Below are 18907 nucleotides of genomic sequence, written 5' to 3'. Positions count from 1 at the left end.
TCATACATTGTTAAGCATTTTTTGGGTTGACACAGCCTGTATTATATGAGATGATCAGGTCCAGTGTTGGGGTTCAGCATCAATGGGCAGCTACTGGGGGCCCAGAACCTTCACAGATCCCTGAGACGACCTCTATGCCCATAACCCTTCATATGGTGGTATGAAGAGGCCCAACCAGGTAGGAGGGAGTCCATGGAGTGCAGTTTGCCAAGGGCCTGTTGAAACTGGAGCTGGCCCTTGAGGTAATTATTAGTAGTGTGCATGGTTCGGTTCGGGCACACTGTTGCAGACCTCCGGACTGGTTCAGCAGTCCGGCGGTCTGAGGTTCGGATGGGCGGGGGCATGTAGCTTTAAGCGGGGTGGTGGTGGTAGTACTTACCCCCCCGCCGCTCTTCCCCCTCTGATGCTGGTCCTTTTAAACATCATCTTGGGGTGGCAGAGTTCCTCCCTGCCGCCCCTGCCCCCGTCGTTGTTCCTTAAGGCTTAAAATAGACTAGAGCTAGCGGCGCGCACGCTAGTCTGTGACGCTGGCATGTGTGCGCCACATACGTCACGTGTGACGTATGTGGCGCGCGCGCGCCAGCGTCACAAACTAGCATGCGCGCCACGCAGGGTGCATGCGCGCTGCTAGCTCTAGTCTCTTTTAAGCCTTAAGGAACAACGACGGGGGCAGGGGCGGCAGGGAGGAACTCTGCCACCCCAAGAAGATGTTTAAAAGGACCAGCGCCGGAGGGGGAAGAGCGGCGGCGGGGGGGGGGGAGTAATACCACCCCCACGCTTAAAGTAACAGTCCCCCCATGCCGGACCGGGGGGGACTCCAGACCGTGCACACCCCTATAATTATCTCATGATTAAGGTCTGGTATAGCCTTGATTGGCGCTGGCGGGAGGAGTATTCCAGCTCTTGCCTCCTTCACAGCCTACAATTTTCTTTTGTTTCTTGGAAGCAGTTGGGTGTTAATGCAGAGGACGCACTTCTTCAGGTTGGTCCTTCCCTGATTTATTTCTAAGGCACTGCTAAAATTCCACCCTTGAGACGTTCCTCGAAGCTGATGCATCATTGTCCATTCTGTTAATAGCTTTGGTAAAGGGAAAAAATAAGTGGGTAATTGCAAAGTGTCACAGTTATCTGCAGCACATTTCATTATAAATGCAGTAATTTCTAGGTCACAGAATTTTCTTTATGTCCCACACAATGAGAACATAGATTAATAATTTTCATAAAATAAGATGTAGTCCTTTGGTGCCTCCTAATATGATGTAGGCAAAAGCATAATGCGTATATTTGGACAATTATACCAAGACAGTCTTTTTTCTTCTTCTTTCAAAAAGAGACTACTTCAGCAAAATTGATTGAATGTTAAAATACCTCTAACTGAATATGTGTGTCTTGCACACTGAGATGGAAGCAGGTACAGAATGGGAATCCATATACTGTATTTAAATGCCTGAAATGTTAAAATAAGAGTGTTGGAAATACTTCCTCATGACCAGTGAGAAAGCCTGAAAGCGCTTAGCTCCCTGCACATGAGCAGTTGTTCTTCCTTGGGCGGGTGGATCGCCCACCCAGATGAGCACTGGCTCCTGCTGGTAGCTCCGAGGATCGGGGTGCTGGGACATGCCATCCCACTCTTGGAGCTCCAGTAATGCACCGTGTGACTGTGTGGTGCATTATGGGGATTCCTCCTCCCTTCCCTGAGTCTGCCAGCTGCAGCTGCAAGCAGCCGTGGCTGACACAAGATCAAATAAATGGGGTTAGGAGAGCTCTCACTTTCCTAAGCCTGTTTTGAGGGGAGGCTCTGTAGGTAGGTTTGCTGCCATGGTGCTGCTGGGATTGGGCACGATCCTGGCGGTTCAAAAGCTCATGCAAAACTGGGCTGGGCTCCCTTAGCCCAGTTTTGCAGGTGCGTGTGAATAGCCTCACTAGCTGTTCATATTGCAGGAAGTGAAAGATGAAAGATTTTTGTTTTTGGTCGTGTTTCCCTTTGCCTGTCGTAAGAACAGAAATGCCCAAGCAACTATAAGTAGAACTTTAGTAAAGGCAGCACAACAACAGTGCCCAGCACATTATTCATGCTAAATAAAAATATGCAATAGTAGTACCTCCCCCCACCAGCCCCCGTGCTGGAGCTCATCAGATAGGGTTATGTACTGAGCATGCTTGAGACAGGCCTGGATCATGTGACAAGGATTTCCTGCCACCAGAGGTGCCCTAATACCAGTTGCAGTCCTGTCTTGCTCGAGCACACAGGGCTGAGAAAGAGCTTAGCAATTTGGCCTATGATTTTCTCTCTTTTTCCCTTCCACCTGCAATCCCAGATTGTGAGAGGGTGGGAGGGGGACTGATTTATTTTCTTATCTCCAGATTCTCTCTCTCTTTTTCTTACAAACTGTTTTTAATTTGGATTCGGCCTGCTTGTAGATTATATTTTATTTCTTTTATGCTTTTTGCTCCATGTTATAGAATTGGCCCATGCCGAGGAACACTTAAGGAGTTCCCTCTCCGAGGGTACTTTATCGCTCTCCCCAGATCAGCCTTCTGATCGGAATGCTACAAGCCTTTCTGTGTGGGTTGCCCTGGTGTCTCCCATGTGCCCTATAGAGCTTTCTGCCGAATTACCATCCGCTACTGTGGATTCTTATCTGGCTCCTATTGCCCCTAAAAAGGCTTCAAAAAAAGACTAATTATTTTGAGGAGTTGACCCACTCTATGCCAAAATGAAAAAAGTCTTCCTCAGGGAGGAAAGAGAGCTCTGCCTCAGCAAGTGACTATTGATTAAGGCTGTCTGCAAATGCTCCAAGCCAGCCCGCGTTTCTTCAAAACAGCCCAAAGGAGTCGACCAACGCTCTTCGGGCGATCCATTGATGTCTCCAGGCCCCCAGCCTATGGGCGCAGTGACTGAGGGGGAACTGGCTGGCCTACACATCGCCCCCCCACTGCCAACAGACGCGCCTCAGCCTGCCGGCCCACCAGTGAACCCACAAATTCCAGCTGAGCCTCCTCAACTGTCTGCCCTGCCCAAATTGGAACCTCCTGCCTAGTCCCCAGGAAATCTGGCGTTGGCACTACTGAGTGACCAGCTGGTGCCGGTTGGTGAGTCCCCCACCCCTTGGAAACCCACCATTCCCTTCACCCCAGACGCTGCTGCCTGGTTATGTGACTTTGTTAGGTGGGAATGCCTCCCTAATTCTGCTCTCCCCATACCTCTGGCTCTGACCTTACCACTGAGACTGCCCAGACGGGCTAACAGGGAAGCAGAGGGGGCGACTCTAGTCCATGCTGGGAAGCTATCCCTCTATTGGAGCGCAGCTGCTTTGCTGCATGGGCACCTTGCCCCAGACACAGAAAAAAGAATCCACAGATCATCCTCTTCAGACAGTTCACCACCTCCTAAGTTGACTCTGTGAAAGTGTTCGCTTCCTAAACAGCCCAGAAATTCTCCAACTCTCCTTGGGCCAGCTCCTCCCTCTTTACCCCTTCCTACCTAGGTGGGCAGATTTGGCTCTAAAAAACCCAAATTCTGGCTTACGTCCCATTTGACTCACGAGTATACCCCTTAGGTTCTGGCAACCCTGCTTCCTACCCCTGCAAGACTTCACTTCTCCTAGTCCCTGGAATACCCATCAATGACTACAGCCCCTCTTCCCTCCCCTGCTTTGCCAGCCCCCCCCACCCCCCGTGCAACTGCTAGCACCAAGGAATCCAGTTCGCCCAGCTTCCAATTCGGAATCCTCCCATTCAGGCTCTGCAAACCCTCATGATCCCATCGGATCTGCTAAAGAGGAGGGGGAGATTTATGAGGAAGATATTACCCCACAGCTTCCTATTTTATCGAGACTGTTTTCTACTGCAGACTTTGAGATTCTCCTTTCCAAAGCTACGAGGACTATTAATGATGTTGCCCCCCTCAGAGGTGCCTGATTCCACCCACCTTCTAGACCCCAACGTCTTTCCATCCATTTGCTCTACTTCTGCCACTGTTCTTTCCCCCACCTTCCACAAGGTCATGACCACAGAATGGCAGAGGCCAGCCTGCCTCCAAACTGGTGGGTAACCTCCCCCAAAAGCACTATATGTTATCTCAAGAGGTTTCCTCTCTGATTGCTGTTCCCAAAATGGATGTGCCAGTAGCACAAATGGTGTCGGGATCCTTTCTGAACGCAGAAGGGCAGGATCAATTTAAAATTGCAGAAGACAGGAAGAATGACCTCCTCTTTAAAAAGGCCCATGAAGCCTCCGCCACTGTGATCAAGGCCACCACTGCTAATTCAATTTTTGCCCATGCTTCTGTCCTCTGGACCAAAGAGCTAGTTGACTTAGTGCCACCCAAAAACGTTAAACTGTGCCAAGGCAGCAGCCTTTATGGCCGACTCCAGCCTGGACTGCATTCAGCAGGCATCCAAGTCCATTGGACCAGGAGTGGCGGTGCATAGATCCCTCTGGTTAAATAGCTGGCACGTTGATGCTAAGTCCAAGTTTACTCTTACAGCTTCTCCCTTTACAGGTGCAAACCTTTTTGGTCCAGCATTGGCTCCTATATTGGTGGAAACCAAAGAGAAGAAGAAAGCGATGTCCTCTACTCGGAAAGACTTCCTCAGACCTCTTCTTTCTCAAGGGCAGTCCTTTCATTCCAGTATACAGTTTCCCAACACCTCCAATAACCATACAAGAGACCACCATAGCCCCAACCTCTGAGACTTTAGGAGACCCCAGTGGAGTCAATGCTTCTGAGCCTCCCCCAAAACACAGGGCAACTGTTCCTCCATGAACAATCCCCCTCCTCCGTGAAAACAATGACTCAGTCCTGGTAGCTGCAAGGCTTCTGGACTTCACACCCACCTGGATGTCCACCACTCAAGGCAAGTGGGTCATTGATACCATCACCTACAGATACCCCTGGACCTCCTTTCCCATCCTCCACACTGTTTCCTAGTATCCCCAGATCGCGGAACACGACCAAACACTGGCAGATGATCTAGGCCATTCGTCATCTTCTTCGGATAAAGGCAATAGGACCAGTACCCTCGAAGCAAATATGTCAAGGTGTTTACTTGCTCTTATTTCTTGTTCCAAAGAATGACGGTACATGGAGAGCAGTGTTAGATCTCAAACATCTAAATCATTTCATCAAGAGGAAAAAGTTCAAGATGGAGTCACTGCATACCATCAAGGAAACGATCCATCCGAATGACTTCCTAGGATCCATGGATCTCTTGGAAGCCTACCTCCATATTCTCCACAATCACAGGAGGTTTCTGAGATATTACTACAATGGCTCCCACTACCAGTACAGGGCACTTCTGTTTGGTCTTTCTTTGGCCCCCAGGGTCTTTACTAAGGTCATGGTAGCTCCTATTGCACACCTTCGCCAACAGGGGATGCACATCCACTCATATCTGGACGATCTGCTTATCAAAGTGTCCTCTCTCCACCAGGTGCAGATGGATGTCTGCCTCATTCTACAATGCCTCCAAGACCACGTGTTTGTGATCAAGGACAAGAGCCACCTACATATGTCCTGTTCCTTCCAGCACCTAGGGGCACTCTTCAGCATGGCACAGAACTCTGTATCGCTCCCCACAAACAGGAGGCACAAGGTATTAGCTAGATACTAGCTGGGTGACTCTGGGCCAGTCACTTCTCTCTCAGCCTAACCTACTTCATGGGTTGTTGTGAGGAGAAACTCAAGTATGTAGTACACCGCTCTGGGTTCCTTGGAGGAAGAGCGGGATATAAACTGTAAAAATAAAAAATAAATAAAGGCCAGATTTCAACGCCGTACTATTCTTTGTGGCCCGTAAGCGGACCTCATGCTGCTATCCCAGGTGTTAGGATAGATGATTGCATGCTTGGAGTGCACCCCTTGGTCCATATCAAGACTGGATTGTGGCCACGACACACATGCTGATTCCTATACCACCAAAAGCTAGGCAATCCTTTTAATGGTGGGTCTCCCCATCTCTCCTGAAAGGCTTGCCTCTGTCCACACCATTCAGGGCGGTTGTCACTTCAGATGCCAGCCTGGCAGGGTGAGGAGCTCATTGCCTAGGCCAGCTAGCCCAGGACAACTGGTCCCTGTCAGAGGCACGAAAAACATAAACTGGCTAGAACTCTGAACTGCCAGACTTGCCCTTTCGCACTTCCACCATTTACTCCAAGGATACCACATCCTTCTTCAAACAGACATGTCCACCAAGGTGCACATCAATGGCCAGGGAGGCATGCAGTCCAGAGCCGTGATAGCAGAGGCTGACTTACTGTTTCAGTGGGCAGAACTGCACCTCACCTTGATATCGGCCAAACATCTCAGTGGGGAAAACAACAAGTGGACTGGCTCAGTCACCAAACTATAGACCCAGCCGAGTGGACTCTCCAACCAGAAGTTTTCCACTAGATCGCTCAGACTCTTGGAGACCCCAAGGTGGATCTCTTTGTGTCAGAGACAAACCACCATCTCCCCCGGTACTTTACCAGGTTCCACTCTCATCTAGCGGCAGCGATGGACGCGTTCACATCCCCATGGCAGAATGTATTCCTTTACGCTTTCCCTCCCACAGCAATCATCGCCAAAGTCCTCCGAAAGCTCTGCTCAGAGCGGGTGGAAGTCATCATGATAGCACCTCACTGGCCATGCTGCCCATGGTTTCCAGATCTGGTCAACCTTTTGACAGATCCCAGTTGGTGTCTACCCCTCTACAACGATCTCCTGTCCCAGGGAAGTTTCCTGCATCCAGACCCAGGGTGGCTACAACTCTACCCATGGAGATTGAGTGTGTGAAACTAGTGGCAAAAAGATATTTCTTGAATGTACCGGACACTATATTGGCCTCTCGGAGACCCTCTACTACCAGGATGTATCAGGTTACCTGGGCAGCTTTTCCTAGTTGGGCCCGGTCCTGATCCTTAGACCCAGTACAGGCGGGTGTTCCTCAAGTCTTCACCTTTCTCCAGTTTGGTCTTGACCTCCACCTGTGCCCTGAGACGTCAAGCCTCGGCTTTGGCTTCTGTCCTAGTATCTCTGTGCAAGGCTCTAACGGACTCATTCCTCACCCCATGTCTCCAGATTCCTCAGAGGAGCCTCTAACCTTGCTCCTCTGCCCCTTCAGCACTTCCTCTCCTGGAATCTCAACAAAGTGCTCAATGCCTTGACAGAACCTTCATTTGAACTTCTCTCTTCAGTTTCTCTCAAGATACTCTCATATAAGGTTATCTTCCTCGTAGCCATAAACTCAGCTTGTAGGTTGTTGGAGCTTGGTGCTCTTTCTGTTTGTAAAGAGTTGTGCCTGTTCCAACCCAACTCCGTGGTCCTCAAGCTTGACCCTACCTTCCTGCCTAAAGTCAACTCTGCCTTTCACCAGTCCCAAGATTTGGCGCTCCTTTCTTTCTGCCAATCTCCTTCTTACCACAAAGAACGAGTTTGGCATAAGCTCGACGTTCTTCGTGCACTCCTCATTTACATTGAATGCACTAAAGAGTTCTGCAAGTCTGACTCCTTGTTCGTCTCCTTCCACCCCGCTTCCCTAGGGAACAAAGTGTCCAAGGTTACCCTGGCCAGGTGGATTAAAGTGTGTATCTGACATATGAATCCCACAAGTTACCTCCCCCCTGGGGGCATTATAGTGCACTCCACTTCCAGCACAGCCACCTCTGAAGCTTTTTTGGCCTATACCCCGCTCATAGATGTCACCAGATTAAAAGGTGTATCTTTGCTCAGTTAGCAAGCATTACAATAACAAATGTATTACTACTATTACTACTTCTGAACTTGTGTTCAACTTAACACATTAATCACTGTACCTGTGTACACTGTACACTTGTCATACGAACGTTGAACATAATTTGTGAATGGGCCCAATATCTTTACAGTTAAAGTTTTCACTTCAAACTACTTAAGTGGTATAGCACAAGTGTAGTAGAGAGAACTTTAATTTTTTTGGTTGGTACCAGAAATTGAACTTGCATGACAATTCTCTCTTCAGTGGGGCCAATATTAATAACAGGCAGCAAGAGTATGTTGTTACTTAAATCAGCAGATAGCTTCTGAATATATCAAGAAGAAGCAGGCTTTTGCAGTTAAAAGGCTCTGTTTTAAAACAATCTCTTTTAATAATTGCATCTTTGTTAGACAGTGTGTACAAGAGCAAAAGAAGGAGCAGTGATTCAGAACTTGTAGAAGGTTTTTTTTAAAAAAGTGCCATTTTCATCACTTGTTCTGCTGCAGGATTTTATCATGCAAGATGGTTTGTTTAATATTGTGAGCTCACTTTTCTTAACACTGCTGTTTAATTCTGGCTTTTGCTTTATAATTTTGTGTACAGCACCTAACGCTGTTGCCAGTATTCTATCCCAGATGGAGTCTTGGCTGGATTCCTAGGTTCTAGAAAGGCTTGTATCCAGGACCTGCCAATTTCTGGTGAGTCTTCATCTTGAGTACAGTCTAGAAATGGCACCATGGGAGCTGTTGGTTTCTGTTGAACAAAGTAAACTGATTACTTGGGTTAAGGTTAAGGGGAGTAAAACCTGATCCTGGAGACCTCTGTGTTGGAAGGGGGCAGGTTTTGTTTGCAGCTAAATTGTGTCACTGAGTGCAGTCCCCACTTGAAAAGAATCTCCAATACCACTGGTTATATTTTTTGCCGCTGAAATAGGTTGATTCTATTCACTTCCGTTGCAGATACTAACAGGCTGTGGCTGGGAAGCCAGGCAGTGCCCTGGGTAAGAAGCTTCTCCTTTGTTCCCTGATTTGGCCAGTCCCTTTGCAAGAAGGTTGGTGGTGGCCCTGGGAGAAGATGTGAGGTTGGGTGCCATGCCCCTGCTGCTGCCGCCACGCATGCTACCCTGTGCCAGCCATATCCCTTTCTCCTGCATCAACAACATGCTGATACAGAGGGTGTTGACATAGAGGGTGTTTTGGGAATGGAGGTATGGCCCATCCAGCTGGTGAGTGAGCGAGAAGAAAGAAGCCCCCAGCCAGGCTGGCGAAGGAAGTGCCTCCTGGCTGGACAAGCTGTGCCTCTGTGCATGGTACCATCAATGCCCCCTGCCTTGGTGTGCTGATGCAGGTGGAAGGGGAGTGGTTGGCAGAGGATAGCACACACAACAGTGGTTTTGGTAGCAGGGAGTGCACTGGTGGGGTGAAGGCTGCTGTGGCAGCCCCAGACCACTGTGGCCCAGGAACATTTGTTCTCCCCCCGCCGCCCAACGTCCAGTGGTGGCTGTGCCACTGTCCCTTTTCCATTTGCCATCCCCCAGTGCAGCATGGGGAGCTACAATTGGAGGAGAGAGAGAATGGTGGTGGCGGGTGGGGGGATAATACCAGCACATGCCCAGTAGTGCTTATGTGTTCCTGAGCAGCTCTCTGGAGTCTTTTCTTGGCAATAGGTTAGACCAGTGTTGTCAGACTTCCTACACTTTGGGTACCCTTGCCGTGTTGATTTATTTGCCAAAGGAACTCGTATGTCTGCCATAGAACCTTTGTGTATTTTAGAGGATTCTGGTTTGAGGCTGTTTGAGGCTGCATTCTCAGTTCATGTGGACTGTTAGGTTTGTTAGAACTCACTGTTGCGCTGAAAATTGAGACGGCACCTCGAATGCATCTAGCAGCTCTCCACAGCTGTGTATTGTAAATGGCCAGTAATGGTGGGCAATCTGTTTTTCTGGAAGGCTTGTCTGCCATTTTTGTTTATATTATCAGGGAAGCTCAGTGATCTTAGGAACAGAGTTTGGAAACCACTCGGACTAGGTTATATAAACATTTAGCAGATATTTGTCTATCAGCTGTTCTGCTTTAGGTGTGAGGAATGTGCGAAGTATTAAGATGATGTATCTTCCAGCACAGTTTTATGAAGCTGTTAGCTTTTTAAAAATACTCAAGGTTTGTTGTGTATATGTGAAATGGATGCCAGGGAGCAATATCTAATTATATGTATATGATTAATGTGTATAAAACAAGATTGCTGAAAGCCTCAAAATCTTTTATGAATGTGAAAGGTATATTTAGCATAGGATGTTAAAAAATAGGTGAACTGACTTGAGTTAATGAAAGTATTTTCAGTTCATTAATCAAATTCAAGTGTGTGTTTGCCTCTGACTTGAGATAAGTTTGCCTTTGATTTAAAAATGGTTTAATTGACCTTAATTTCCAGTTAATATGACTTTGTGAAAACCAAATTTAGACTGTTTACTTGTTTGGTGCAGACATCTGTTTTGGTTCTGTTTTATGTGGTTGGTTTTGATATTTTGATAGCATTAAAAAAAAAAATCCCCAATATTTTGCTTAAGGGGACTAGGAATGCTTATTCCACCTGACATTCTACCTTGGAACATTTCAGCAGGTATAGAATGGTGAGGTAGAAGATAATTGAGTTTCAAGCTGTGCTTGTGGGGATGTAACCATAGAACTATTTTATTACAAACATAACCCAGTATTGATCTGTTCAACTCACAGTCAACTGGATCATGACTCTTGAGCTGTTTAATGCAGATTGTGAATTGACAAACCAAGAAGAAAACCTCTGGATTTCGTCTGCTTTCTAGCATTGCCAGATTTCAACAGTACTGATACAGCTGGAGAAGGCAGTTACCCTTGCACCTCTCACCCCCTTACTTTCTGAATAACATCACTCACCCTCCTTTCTTAACTGCTGAGGAGCTGAATTAAATTTCTGCTTGTTTCAAGGGGAAGGAGAATGCAGTGATGAAATTACTGGAAATTATCAAGTAGGAAGTGGAGCAGCAGCAACTTTTCCATTGCACCAGTACTGTTAAAGGTTCAAAGGTAGGTTCTTTAGACATCTACGCTGGGGCTTCTGTAGCAGTCCGAGGGTTCACACTCATTTAGCGCGAAGGAAGTCAAAATGAAAATAACTGGTATCATACTTTAGTGGTGTGACAAATTGTTTTGGGATTAGGTCTGAGGAGCCTAACTTGAAGTAAGCCAACAGCTGGATTTGGAGGGCAGCTGGAATCCATTCTTTGATTATAATGTTTGGTAGTCTTTGTCAGATAAGACCCAGACCAGGAAATACTCTAGTAACTAGAGTAAAGGCAACGACGGATGCATTGTCAGGGAACTGTTAATGTGCAGAGTATAGCACTGATCTAAACAAGGAATTCTGAAAGCACATATAGCCAGCTGGAGTCCAGTTATAGAGTTGGGAGCAGAGCTGGCTGAAAATCAGGTGCCAGAGAATTGAGTAATCTTCTGACGTAGCAAGGCACACTAGCTCTCAAAGATGGGTGGGTGAGTGACAGGAAATTGCAGGGTTCCTGACCATCCAGTCTTGACAAAAATACACTGTTACTCTTACATTAAAAGCTTTCTCCCTTGCCTCTTCTGTAGCTTGGATCTTACAACTACATTTCTCCTCTAGTGTCAATTCACAGTGTTACTGTTAAATCTGAATAGCTGTTCGAACAATTTTTCATTGGAGCCCAAACGTATTTTTTCAACAGTGTTCCTATTCCTAGGGAATACAACATACCCCATCATTTTATTTTATTTTTTATTCATTAGATTTATATATCGCCCTTCCTAAAGTGGTTCAGGGCAGTTTAAACTAAGAACAAAAATACATAACAATTAAAATAAAAAATGAATTAAAATTCCGATTAAAACTATCATTAAAAACCAGGCTAAAAAGATGGGTCTTTAAGGCTCTCCTGGAGGCCTCCAAGGAAGACAGTAATCACATATATCCTCCAGAATGACCCATTTGACTCCTACAAGTTTGTTTGCTCCAATCCTGGATTGAACAATTTTGCTAGTGTATACTACCTCTGTGAACATTCATATGCTACTTTTCAACAAAGTGCTCAAAGCATTTTGCATAGAAAAATAAATAAGATGGTCCCCTGTCTTAATAGGACTCACAGTCTAAAAGGAAATATAAAGTTGACACCAGCAACAACCACTGGAGGGATTCTGTGCTGGGGTTACTACTGCTACATAGGGACTATTGTACATAAGGGGGCTATTCTCACGATTAACAAAGATTGGGCTAGGAGAGCCTAGCCTGATCTTTGTTCATCGTAAGAACCATCGGGCGCGCAAGCGAGCCCTGATGGTTCTTGAGCGCATAACCCGCTCAAGTAGCCCACCCCTTAGCCCGAGCGCTCCGCAAACCCGGTCTATATGCTCGTGAGTAGCCCCCTGACCGGGAGGCGAAAAACCACCTCCTGGCTCCGGGGGTCTCCCCAGTATGCCCTGTGCGCTCGCGTAGGGCATACTGGGGCTTCCGGGGGCCGTGTGGCCCCCACTCCCCCCAGCCCCTACCGGCTCCATCGCGGAGCCGGCAATTGTGTGGGTGGCCAATCCAGCTGCCCAGGGCTCCCTGCCCGGTCATCTGTGGGGAGAGCGGACTTAGCCCGCTCTCCCCGCAGTTTCAGTGAAAGCAGGTCTCACGGATCGTGAGACCTGCCTCATTGACTTTTGCTCTCCCCCTGCTAAATAGAAGAGTCACCACTTTAAAAGGTGCCTCTTGCTCAGCAGGGAATTCCTGTATATACTATTTCTGTACTGATGAAAATTATAGTATACAACCGGGCGAGATGTGTTGTTGACCAGGCAAAGTCATTTTTGTGTAGACTGCAGTTATAAGAAAGTTCAAGAAATTAAATATATGTAATATAATGTTTTAATGTGCTGGCTAAAAGAAAGTAAAAGAACAGTATGAAATTTGTAGGAGGTCGTAACTTAGGAAGTGGCTTAGATCTGCCTGTTGACGGGGTTACACTCTCCCAGAAGGAGCAGGCGCATAGTCTGGGAGTACTTCTGGACCCAAACCTCCCCCTGGTCTCTCAGGTTGAGGTATTTATTTATTTATTTATTTATTTATTTATTTATTTATTTGACTTATATACTGCCCTTCCGAAATGGCTTTAAAACAGTGGTGCATATGCTGGTAACATCCAGACTTGACTGCTGCAATGCATTCTATGTTGGGCTGCCTTTGTTCGTAGTCCGGAAACTGCAGCTGGTACAGAATACAGCAGTCACGTTGGTCTCTGGGGTTACTCGAAGATATCATATTACACCCATTTTAAAAGAACTATACTGGCTGCCAATAAGATTCCGGGTGAAATACAAAGTGCTGGTTATTATCTATGAAGCCCTGCACGGCTTGGGTCCAAGGTATTTAAGAGAACGCTGCCTTTTTCATGAAAACCACCGCCTACTAATATCATCTGGGGAGATCTGGTTGCAGTTGCAACTGGCTCTGTTTGTGGCGACTCGAAACTGACTTGAAACCAGGCCTTTTCTAGAGTTGCCTCTGGACTTTGGAACGTGCTTCCTAGTGAAATTAGAGCCTCCCCTTCTCTGGGTGTTTTTAAGAAGGACCTGAAAACATACCAGTTTAGTCAGCCTTTTAGTTTATAGTTTTAAAGTTTTAAAAGAGTTATTATTTGTACTAGCTAGGCTGGGTGCAGCGCATCTGTGCCTGTAGTTCTGCCCCCCTCCTTGATTTCCCCCGTTCTCACCCCCTGCCACCCACAGGCCCATCTGTCTTTGCTTTCTTCTGCCCACCCCACCCTGCTGGCCGCTTTCTTCTTCTCCCCCCTGCCCCCGGGCTAGCCTCCGCCTTCTTCCCCTGGGCTGGCCTCTGTCCGGCCAGTAGGAATGTGCACGAACTTGTTCGGAGGCCCTTTTACGGGCCTCCGAACAGGTTCGAACACTTTAAGGACGGGGGAGGGTGCACTTAACCCTCCCCCCACACACTTCCCCCCTGCTGGTGCTGGAGTCCTGAAAAATCTTTTGGGGCAGCAGTGTACCTCCCTGCTGCCCCTTCCCCTCTTCGGCTGGAAGTACCAGGTGCACGTGCACATGCCGGGTGCATACATGCGCACATTGTGTGCGCACTCGCACACATCAGATGGGCTTGCGCACACATGCCCAACGTGCACACGTGCGCCCGGTACTTCTGGCCCAAGAGGGGAAGGAGTGGCAGGGAGGTACACTTCTGCCCTGAAAGATTTTACAGGACACCAGCACTGGTCGTGGAAAAGTGGGGGGAGGGGTAAATGCACCTTCCCTCGCCCTTAATGTCCTACCCCCAACCCCACCCCTTTGAGCCAGCCCCGCCTGATTCCGTGCATATCCCTACCAGCCAGCACTACTTCTGCTGCTTTCCTCTCCCACTCCCAGCAGCTCGTTTGCTTACTTTCGTGAGAGCTGCCACGCGTGGGATTAGCCATGGGTATGCCTTAGCGAAATATATATAAAGAAGATTGTTTTAATTGTTGTGTTTTTTAGATTGTGGGGACTTGCAAATGGGGCGGTATAAAATGTGTTAAATTTTTTAAAAGAAAATATTTTATATGACATTATTGTGTGTTAAAAATCTGGCTGTACTGACGTGATGCAGAAAAGGCAGGTTGTCTACAAGAGAGTCTTCAAAATGAACTTAATCAAGAAAGAAATGTACTATTTGGACTTCTCATTTCCCTGGGAAGTACAAGCCAGAATTCATTACAATAATAAGAAGGACGATAGCACTTGCTTTAGAAAAGCCATTTAAACAATCTCTTTTTCCTTTTATCTTTGAACTGATTTTTTTTAATATTCAAAGGATTTTTCTTACCTTGGTCTGCTAATCATTTTTATTATGAGCAACTACTGACATTGCTGAATCAATTGAAACTATAAGTGATGCACATTTTTCACAGATTCATTCATTCTTATGTGTAGTTAAGGAAACATTCTCAGCAACAGGTGGCAATATGCACTTTGAAAAGATATTGGAGTGATTATAGAAGGCAGAATTTAAATGACTGTATGTGCTTAGTGCACAACAATGTCACAAAAGCATAAAAATTTTAAAGCTATGTATTAATTTTTCAAGTTTTGTTTTCTTCACACACACACACACACACACACACACACTCAGAGCTCTGCAGTATTGCATGAGCTGTAGGAATGATTCTAAATGACTGGATTCTTCTACTTGTTCCCCAGCAGATTTCAAGTGTCCCCCTTGCATTTTAAAAAGCATAGTTTTACATAAACATATAAAAATGTGATAATTATTTTTTTACCTTTCAAAATCAGATTTTTGTCTCTTAATGTTCTCATCTGGAATATTTCTTTGGTTGGAAAAACAAGATTTTGTTCAAATCCCTGAACATACCGAATTGATAAAAACAATGCCACTTTCCTACTGATATCAGAAACTGATTGTGTCTGAGATCTGATTGTGTCTGAACAAAGACAAAGAATCCTCCTGTTTGGATTTTGTGTTCTGTGCTGCTTTTAAGGTTTCTCTCTTATCTACTGTTTTTAAGAACACCACTTACCCTGGGTAGCCAGTCCACCATTATTTCATTGCCTAGCTTTATAGTGATTCTTTTTTTTTAATCTTCCAGTTGTACCTCTGCTCATAGAAGCCATGATAGGCTAAAAATTATACAAGTGATGCTCAGTGCATCTTGCTTTTCTAATTTTTCTCTTATTTTCCCACCTATAAATTGCTGACAAATACAATTGGTTTCTGTTCAGCATTACACATTATTGATAGCAAGATATAATCCTCTAACGCAAGAGTATCAAATGAGCTGGAGGGCCATATTCACCACCCACAGCTGTCCTGGGGCCACCTTAATAATTGATGACTAAGAAATATTAAATAAGAAGATATTGAATAAGACAATATAGAAGTGTGAGCACTGTGTTCCAAGTTCCCTCCTTCCCTCCTTGGCTTCCCCAAGATAGGGCTGAGAGAGACTCCTGCCTGTAAGCTTGGAGAAGCTGCTGCCAGTCTGTGAAGACAATACTGAGCTAGTTGGACCAATGGTCTGACTCAGTTTATGGCAGCTTCCTATGCCCCCCTATACCAGTGATGAAATACTTATTGCACTGCTCCAAAGGCAACCTTCAAATGACCTCTTTAATGTGTAAAAGATATTTTAAAAACTTACAGATTTTTCCACAAAACACGTAAGCTAAAACAAAACCAAGCAAACGTTTTGGTGTAATACACCATCCTCGGTGCTCCATTTAGCGTGCCAGCTGAAGGCACTTAAATACAGAAGCTGAGAACTGAAAGCGGCAAACAGATAATGAATAACACATGAGGGAGGAGAGAGCAGACTTTTTTGCAGAGCAGATACTAATTCTTTCAGTGACCAATGTATTTCATGGCTTCTTTCATCTTGTCCTTAACATTAACATTAGCCCCTGCTAACTGGGCAAAGAGGCACCTTTTACCGTGGTGATTCTCTTTATTTAGCAGGGGGAGAGTAACTGGCCCTGTCCACCCCAGCACAGTACTTCCAGTGACTGTTGCTGGTGTCTCTCTTATGTTTCATTTTAGAATGTGAGCCCTTTGGGGACAGGGAGCCATCTTATTTATTTGTTATTTCTCTGTGTAAGAGAAATACACAGCCTGAGCCATTTTTGGAAGGGCGGTATAGAAATCAAAATAATAATAATAATAATATCAACAGAGTCATACTCCCTCTGTCAATAGCCAGCTGGAGATCATCCATCGTGCCGACCAAGGCAGTCTAGACTCCATAGCCCACACAAAAGCCAGTTTGAAATGAGTCTAGATCAGGCATCCTCAAACTGCGGCCCTCCAGATGTTGCTGAACTACAACTTCCAGCATACCCAGCCACAAAAAAATGTGTCTAGGGATGCTGGGAGTTGTAGTTCAGCAACATCTGGAGGGCTGCAGTTTGGGGATGCCTGGTCTAGATAATCTGCATCATCCAAAAATGCCTGCAGCTGAGAGGCCACCACCCACTCAACCACCTTGCTCAACCATGGAAGATTAGAAACAGGTCTGTAATTAGCTAACTCTGAGGGATTCAGTGTAGCTTTCTTCAAAAGTGGTCTAATAATAGCCTCATTAAGACAAAGAGCTATCCTGCCCTCCCTCAGAGAAGCATTTATAATATTAACTAGACCCTCTCTGATAATATGATTATCAGATGCGATAAGCCAAGTTGGGCAGGGGTCAAGAGAACAGGTTGTAGAATGCACAGTCCAAAGCAGTTTGTCCACTTCCTCAGGAGTCACAAACTGAAAATGATCCAATCTAATGCCATAAGAGGAGTTGCTGGACACCTCCACAGTAGACTCTGCAGTAACTGTGGAATCCAGCTTGGCCCGAATCTGAGAGATTTTATCCGCAAAAAAGTCATTAAAGACGTCACAGTGAGTGACCGATGATTATAAGTTTAAATTCAAGGGGGAGGAGGTACATACTAGCCCCCTCACAACCCTAGCCAACTCAGCTGGACATGAATTTGCGGAAGCAATCCGGGCAGAAAAGAACTGCTTCTTTGCTGCCCGTACTGCCAGAGCATAGTTTTTCAAATATGCTCTGTGTTGTGCCCGATCAGATTCTCACCGAGTCTTCCTCCACTTGCGCTCTAATCATCTACCTTGCTGCTTCAACTTAGTTCAGCTTAGTTAGTTCAGCTTAGTTAGTTCAGCTTAGTTAGTTCAGCTTAGTTAGTTCAGCTTAGTTAGTTCAGCTTAGTTAGTTTTAGTTCAGTTTTATCTGTCTTTCTTTTTGGTGCTTTTAGTTACTTCTCTGTGTGTCCCGCCCCACCCCCAACCTTTAGGGCACCAAGTCTAAGCCTTCTGGCTCTCTTATGGCCAGTAAGGTCACTTTTAAGTTTTGTGTCTGATACAGGGCTAAACTTCCCTCCATGGACAGACACAGCCGCTGCCTAGTTTGCCTCAGCGAGGCCCACAAGTTCGATGCTTGTTCTCACTATGCAAAATTTACTAAGCAGGCTAGGAAAAATCATGCCTCCCGCCTTTGATCTTGGCTCTGGGAATAGGCGCTCAAGTGCTCTCAAGTGGCAGCAGCCCCTTCTAAAATTTCTGTTATGCAGATCATCTGCCCGCCAGACAAGCTTACAGCCCTCCTCTGCCATCCATATTGGGGACACGACTGCTCCCACTCCCCGGCAAGCCTCAGAGCCAATGGCTGCTTCGATCCCAATGGCGTTGACTACCTCTGCTACTGGCTCCGCTTTGTCCACTCCTGGACCTTTGCGCTCCACGAGATCCTCTTCTGTATTAAAAAAGAAGAAAAAGAAAAAGCCTCAGCAACCCTTAGAAGAGGCTCAGCCCCTTAAGTGGAAGCTTTCGATCCAGGAGACTTCAGCTAAGCCTAAAAAGAAACGCAAGGTGGCCTTGCAGTCGGAACCGAGATTGATACAGTCGAATCTAACACTTGACCCCGAACAGCTCTATATTGATGACCTCGATCCCGAGGGTGAAAGCTGCCTTGATCCTGAAGAAGTCCTCAAGACCGAGGAGGGCCTCGAGTCCGAGGAAGGCCTCAATACTGCGGATCCTTATTATATACATTCAGAAGCGGAGGACGTGCACTACAATCCCAAAGACCTGGTTGACATCAAAGATGACCAGGAGGGACATCATTACAAGCCAGGGCTCAGACTCCAAGAGGCCAATTTCTAGGAATTTGAGGCCCTCTACCCACATTCCAACAGAACTCCGACACCGAGTGGGTCCCTCCAGCTTCCACTCCACTGGCCGTAGTCAACCATCTTATATTGAGCAATATTATTGTAACTGGGACAAGAGGCCTGCCTATTGCTCTTACCAACCAGAACCCTCGTACTGCCAGAGGCAATGGGATCTCTATGACACCAACTGGCGGCCTCCCCCTAGGAGCTACTTCCAACGCCAATCCCAGTTAGACCAGTGGGACTATGGGACTGCCTCTAGAGACTGCTCTCGCTGTTCGCCTCAATAATCTGCTGGGCCACCCAAATGTCTTGACAGAGGTATGCCACCTTCTCTCTATTCCAAACAACCTACTCTTAGACAGAAAACCAAGGCCCCAAAGCCTCCTTTACCACCACCAAGAGCTACTTTCCTGGCTCCACCCAAGCAGCAGGCTCCGTCTCTAGAAAGAGAGGAACACACCA

At 46.4% G+C, this 18907-nt stretch overlaps 1 protein-coding gene across 7 annotated transcripts in view; it reads left to right on the top strand.

Annotated features, from left to right (window-relative positions):
* Window positions 1-18907, top strand: part of HECW1 (HECT, C2 and WW domain containing E3 ubiquitin protein ligase 1) — a 332618-nt gene that overhangs the window by 16329 nt on the left and 297382 nt on the right. Inside the window, exon 2 of one of the 7 annotated variants that reach the window (XM_053261890.1) lies at window positions 10679-10777. The exons of the other annotated variants lie outside the window; for them this stretch is intronic. The gene's annotated coding sequence lies outside the window, so the exon portion shown is untranslated. The remainder of the gene's footprint in view (window positions 1-10678; window positions 10778-18907) is intronic. 7 annotated transcript variants of the gene reach the window in all.

Source organism: Hemicordylus capensis, chromosome 6 (assembly GCF_027244095.1).
Source record: "Hemicordylus capensis ecotype Gifberg chromosome 6, rHemCap1.1.pri, whole genome shotgun sequence".
NCBI classification, from domain to species: Eukaryota; Metazoa; Chordata; class Lepidosauria; order Squamata; family Cordylidae; genus Hemicordylus; species Hemicordylus capensis.
The sequence above is the reverse complement of the archived record's forward strand: the minus strand, read 5'-3'. Positions and strand labels throughout refer to the sequence as shown.